We start from the raw sequence: 6,000 nt of genomic DNA, 5'->3' as shown, positions 1-6,000 counted from the left end.
TGAATGTAACCATTATGTCCTGCAAACATGTACCAATAAAAATAAAAGGTTTAAAAAAAAAAAGATTTTCCCCATCAAAACACCTTCCCAAGAGCCTTGGGGCTTCTTATTCCCACCTTATTTTCGAGGCCTTATCTGCAGAAGACATTGGTTAAACACAAACTCTTAACTGGAAAGGACATTGCCTGTAGAGGTTTGTTATCTACAGTTAGCTGTGAGCTGAATCTTGAGAGTGGAGTGTGGGAAGTGGGGGGAGGGAGGAGGCAGAAATGACTGTCAGTAGGGCCCATGGGGTGTGGAGAAACTTGGCCTAGCTTGCTAGTGCATAATGTGCAGCTGTTGAGCTGGGGACCCTGTGACAATGAGTGGAGCTGAATGCCCTTTGGCACCTGGAGGGAGGAGCATTCAACAAGTCCGAGACACCACAGGGTTGCACAATGTGGGCCACTAGGCAACTGCCTGGAGGAGGCGGTGCTGGTCTGTTGGGCAGCGCCTTGGAAGGTGTACGGAGACAAGAGTACAAGGAGATGTGGAGAAGTGAGGGCACAATCAGGGCAGAAACATGGGTGCTACCCACAGCCACTAAGGCTGGAATCAGGCGGGCTCAGAGGCATGGAGGTCCTGGGTGCTTGGGTGGGAGGTGAGGACCAACCTAGCAGGCCGGGGAAGCCCTTGAAGAGGCATGGTGGGGGCTGATTCCTTCAGGGTGATGGGCTAGGACGTGGAGCACATGGCTTTGTCTGGATGAGGAGGAGTCACGGGGGTCAGGGTGAAGGCACTAAAGGCAGGGCCCAAGGCAGGCTCTAGGTAGGCCCTGGGTTTTGCCACAGCCTTCTTTGTGGTGGAAGTCGGTATACGAATCGTGTATCATGTCTTTCTGTTTCTAAGGAAGGCAGCCCATTTTGGAACTCTGCAATTAGGGTCATAGAACCTGGGCCATCTGTCCCTTTCCATGCACCTGTCTGTACTGTAATGGCTCTGTGCAGAAAGCAGCTGCTACTCCACTTTCCCTACCTCACTGCAGGCTTAGCCTTTGGAACTGGTCATCCCCCTCCTCCAAGTCAGTGCAAGGAGAACAAATGAGGGGAGAAAGGATGCTGAGACCCCTGGCACTGAGACCCACAGATCAGGATCGGGTGTCCCTGCCTGTGTATTGTCAGGAAACAGAGCTGGGAGGGGCGGGAGCCTGGGAACCCCCTCTCCCAAAGGAGCAGCCATGTACATATTCTGTGGGGTCAGATATTCGTGGAGCACAGTGTGCTGTCTTGTAAAATGATGCTGATTCCCTTCTTTCTGTGGCCTCACAGTCACCTGGATTTCCCCTTCATGTGGGTTTCAGCCATGAAGGGAGGCATAAAGTCTGAGCTTAGCCTCCACCTGCTCCAGTGCCAGCCTGACAGGTAGGAGTGAGGGCAACCTGGTGTGTTTACAACTTTGACCTCTGACCGTGGCTGCTGGCTCTGGTTCTCTGCCATGTATGTCTCAGCCACAGCTCTGCTTCATGTGATGGTGTAAACTCCTCCTGCAAGTAGCACACAGAATGAGTTCCGTATTCGTGGGAGCTACTGATGGGGATTGGGTGAGGCACCGATGTTGGCTTTCTTCTTTTTCCTTTTTCTTTTTCCTAGTATCTCCCAATATGAGACCAGGATAACTCTTCCACAGACTGACCAACTGATCGCTCAACGTGTGGAGCCCAGAGCGTGCATTGGAATGCACTGGGGACCTATTGTCACAGAACAGGTTCTCTGCTGTAAAGTGGGAGCGATACCACTCCTCTCACAGGGTGCTTGGGGGATGGCATGGGCCAGAGGGCACAGCATGCCTTTGTGGTGCCTGACGCACAGTGGGCCACACAAATGGCCTCTTCCTTCTACCCCATTCCTGAACTGGCCGGGAGTCTTGGCACATAGACTAGGTAGGGTTCCTCTTTACCTCAGGCCTCTCGTGTGTGCTGCTTTCCTGAATGGCTTTTACCCTTTGAGTCTTTCAAGACTGCATCTCTGGGAGATTGCCTGTGTTCACATGGGGACACCCCTAGAAATAGGAGACAGCCAGCTGCTCACATGCTTGGAACTGCAGGGCTGGGAGAGCCTGATCAAACTCATGGGGTGCTGGATTTCTCCACCCTGGGGGTCCAGCTTGGGGTAGCTACTGGAAGTGACTGGTCCCTTCTTTGGACAGCTCTTGCTGATGGCCCTAGAGTTCTGACCTTTAATTTCTGCCCTTCATCATGGAGCCATAGAAAGCAGGTCTCAGCCCTCCACCACATCACAGATGTTGCTCCTGAAATGCTGAAGTTGCCGAGGTCCAGCTCTGCCGCCAGGAGTGACAGCCAGATTCTCACATGTGAGGCAATGACAGCCATGCTACAGCTGCCTCCCGAGAGGGAGTGGAAGATGCTGGAGAATCCTGAGGCCCATTCTGCTGTTAGGCATTATGTAATGGAAGTACTTGGAAAGAGTGAATTCTCTACTCAGGGAGTGGTATTCATTCCCAGTCTTCATGACCACCCCTGAGTGTTTTCCCAGCTTAATGCAAAGAGTGGGTTGGGATTGTTTTATCTTCCCTGTGGTCCCGGGGCTCCACATCATTATATTCAGCAAAGGTGGTGCCAAGCATGATACGTCATATTCACGGTATGACCACAGCACAGGAAGGGTGCCATCACCTCCCTGCTTCAGGAAGTTCTACTCTTGTTCATGCAGCCCAAGGTTCTATCAGCTTTTCTGGCAGCTCCACCACCTCACTGTGCTGACGTCACTGCTGGCCAGGTCTTTTTAACATGTGCTCTTGCTGGGCTGCTTCTCCCCTGCACTTTCCCATCTCATTCAGGACACCCAGTTTGGTTAAATTTCAGCTTGATACGTTCCATCCAGCCCTGTGCAGCTGTGCTCTCAGGATCCAAGGAAGTGTTTATTCCATTGCATCGCCAGGTCCCTGACAACCTGCTCACCAGGAGAAAGCCCTGCGGTCCTCATACGTGATTGGCTTCCTGTGGGAACACGGGCTCCAGCTGCCCCTTGCCTGTCACTTTCCTTTTGCTTCTCTGACCTACGGCCAGATGGCTCTGGAAGTCAGATCAGCCACATCGACTGCCATTCTCCATCTCCCATCAAGCATCCCAGCGAAGAAAGGAAGGAGCCCACCTAGAAATGGTGTCCTCTGACTTCCCAGAGGGCCTAGGGCCACAGCTTAGCCTCGCAACTGCAAATGTTTGCAGTGCTCTGGTTATAACATCCTGGCCCAGGGACTCGAAGTCACTGAAAGCATCTCTATGGCTTTTAAGACGAAGCCAAAGTAACTCTGGTGGCATCTGAGCCCCTCTTTCCATCAGAGCTGGTTCCCTCCGCTCCCCCTGCCCCAGCATATGGCTGCAGTTGTGTTTTAGAGACTAAGTCACTCGCTTCCTCAGTCCAAGGTCAGCACCCTTCTCTTCCCCCAAAATGCTTGAAATCTGTTTCCTCAGAGTCTCTGGCACCAACTTCTCTTCTTGGTCTCAGGAATTTTACAGGAAATGACTTTTTCCTCCATCATCCCTGTGTCCTCCTGGTCACCAGCCGGTTCCACCTCTACCATGGAAACTAGGGAATTAGGTCAGTCCCTGTTCCCATGGACGCCTCATTTTCCTTGTGGAAGATGAAGTTCTCAGTGAGGACAGGCAGTGCCTTTAGCCATGAGGCTTCTAGCACCATTGGTGGTCCATCCTCTGGATCCTCCTCAGCGGGGGACCCAGGGGCTTGCACTCCACAGTGGCCTCATGTATACTTCAGAACAGTTCTCTTTTGTGGGCTTTTCACACATACGCACATCCCTTTTACCAAGCAGAGACATGTCACCTCCCCATCCGGGTCCATGTGTATTCCTTAGAAGATCAAGGTGGCCACAGAGCAGCGTGTACCCAGCTATCGGTTACGTAAAGAAAAGGGTGCGTATTTCTGTGTAAGCAGGGGCAGAATCTTGTCAGGTTGTGGTTAGCAATGGTGGGGACAACTTTTCCTGTGGACTTCTGGGCTTGCGGATTTGGGTTCTATGGAGCCTATTTCCTACACATTTATTTATTTTAAACCACACATGATCTGGGAATGGTGACTGGCTAATTTTTGGAGCTGGCGGAGCTGGGTGAAAAGGGTGTGTGACTCACCTGGTGAGTCAGGCCCAAGCACCCTCCTCCTCCCCTCTCCAGAGTGTAGCTGTAACTGAGATTTTCCTGCCATTTCTTGTAACAAGTGCAAGCCGGTACCTGGGCCTGCAGTTGGTTTGCTACTGTGAATCATCTACCATGTACCACTTACCACGAACACTGTGGCTTTTCCCCCTCGTGGGCTCTGGTGGCCGAGGAAACTGAAACACGCTCAGCTTCTGGGTTTGCCTGGGGGAACTGTGTCCTTCCCTTTCTCAGAGACACCATGCTTTTTACAAACCTTGTGGTCTGCCCTTGCCTGGGTAAGATCAAGTGGGCCTTATAGGACTTGGGATTCCCTGCATTTGGAAACACAGGCCTGTGGCTGGGCACACAGACTAACTGAGGCCAGAGCAGGCTCTGAAGCGAAATCTCAGGCTGTTGAGCGAGGATGGCCCCAGCAGTGTCCTGGTGGGGAAGGTGTCATGTTTACCTTGGCAGGTTACCTGGGAAGCTCCATGTATGGAGCCCTGTTGTGTGGCCGAGCTCTGTGTTGCAGGATGACAAGGTAGATAAGGCTCAGCCTCTTCCCCAAGGGTTTACAGGGGCCTTGGGAAAACTAAACAAGTATGAATAAAATAGCAAGAGATTTTAGTAGCAGTTCAGCTCAGTCACAGAGGCAGTCCATGACTAATGTCCTTATGACTGGAGGAGACAGTAATGGTTGTGGGAAGTGTTTTCCATGGGCGAGAGAGGGCCTGGAAAGCTTCCCGGAGGAGGAAGTGGAGGAGGGGAAGGGGGAGGGGGAGGAGGAGAAGGAGGCAGCAGCAGCATTTGATCTGGACCTTGAAGCGGGTGAGGTGCAGATGGCTAAGTGGGAGGAAGAGAGCATCTCTCATGGATATCAAGTCTGGAGAGGATGGAAAAAGACCTAATGTGAAGGTGGATACAGGGAGATGAGTCTGGATGGTGAGTCATTCAGCACAGATGCAAGCAGCCTTCAGTCAGGCAGAGGCAGAGGCTGTACAAATCCAGAACAAGATGGGAAGACAAGGGCTGGGTCTGCACAGGGAACTCTTGCGAGCCCCGGAAGGATGGCCACTACAGGCTGGGCTTCTGGGCTTCCGGGCTTCCGGGCTTTTAGTCTGGGCCTCTGCTGTGCTGGAGAAATGCCAGCCGCTCTCTTGCTGTGGCACTGTTTGCACACTTTCTTCCCAGTGTTTTGAATGTCTGCCTGATCATGCATTCAGCTAATATTTAGGGCTCTTCCACTATGCCAGGCACTGCCCTAGGTTCTGGGCCTGCAGCAGGGAAAAACCAAACCAAAGCAGAACAACCTCCCTTGACACTTGGAGCTCCCTTCTAGGAAGGGAAGAGACAAGAAGAAAGTCTGATGTGGACGACCAGGGGCTGAGAGGTGTGATGGAGAGAAGTGGACAGGGTGTGCTGGAGAGGGGAGGTGTGTGATTTACAGAAGTGGCCAGGGAAAGCCTCACTGACTTGTAAATCAGCCGGTGAAATGTCTGGGATCCTGCAGGAATCTAAGTCCCCAGTTAATCTTCTCCATCTTATTGGTGTCGTTGACTCTAGGTAGTAGAGAGCCTTAGAATATTCTTGAGCAGAGGAGTGTCATGTGTGGGAAGACATCCCTAGTAACTATGGAAGGTGGGATATTGGAGACTGAGGCTGGGAGGCTGGGATCCTAGGAGGGGATGACTAGGACCTGGACAAATAAACAAAAACATTTTTTTTCAGTTCTAGGGATTGAACCCAGGACCTTTGCACTGAGCTACATTCCCAATGCCAGTTTTACTTTTTATTTTGAAATAGGGCCTCACTAATGATTGCCCAGTCTGGGCTCGAATTTTGAGTCCTTT

General features: G+C 51.9%; 1 protein-coding gene across 7 annotated transcripts in view; it reads left to right on the top strand.

The window, feature by feature from the left end:
* The first annotated feature begins 1,658 nt into the window (after positions 1 to 1,658).
* Mical2 (microtubule associated monooxygenase, calponin and LIM domain containing 2) overlaps positions 1,659 to 6,000 on the top strand; it is a 112,988-nt gene continuing 108,646 nt past the window's right edge. For 4 of the 7 annotated variants that reach the window (XM_019206218.2, XM_033764137.1, XM_033764135.1 and 1 more), the window contains exon 1: positions 1,659 to 1,743. The gene's annotated coding sequence lies outside the window, so the exon portion shown is untranslated. The remainder of the gene's footprint in view (positions 1,744 to 6,000) is intronic. The other 3 variants (XM_010615260.3, XM_033764138.1, XR_004517422.1) reach the window with 3 other exon arrangements.

Source organism: Fukomys damarensis, unplaced genomic scaffold, assembly GCF_012274545.1.
Source record: "Fukomys damarensis isolate Sample0158 unplaced genomic scaffold, DMR_v1.0_HiC HiC_scaffold_16, whole genome shotgun sequence".
In the NCBI taxonomy this organism is placed as follows: Eukaryota; Metazoa; Chordata; class Mammalia; order Rodentia; family Bathyergidae; genus Fukomys; species Fukomys damarensis.
The sequence above is the reverse complement of the archived record's forward strand: the minus strand, read 5'-3'. Positions and strand labels throughout refer to the sequence as shown.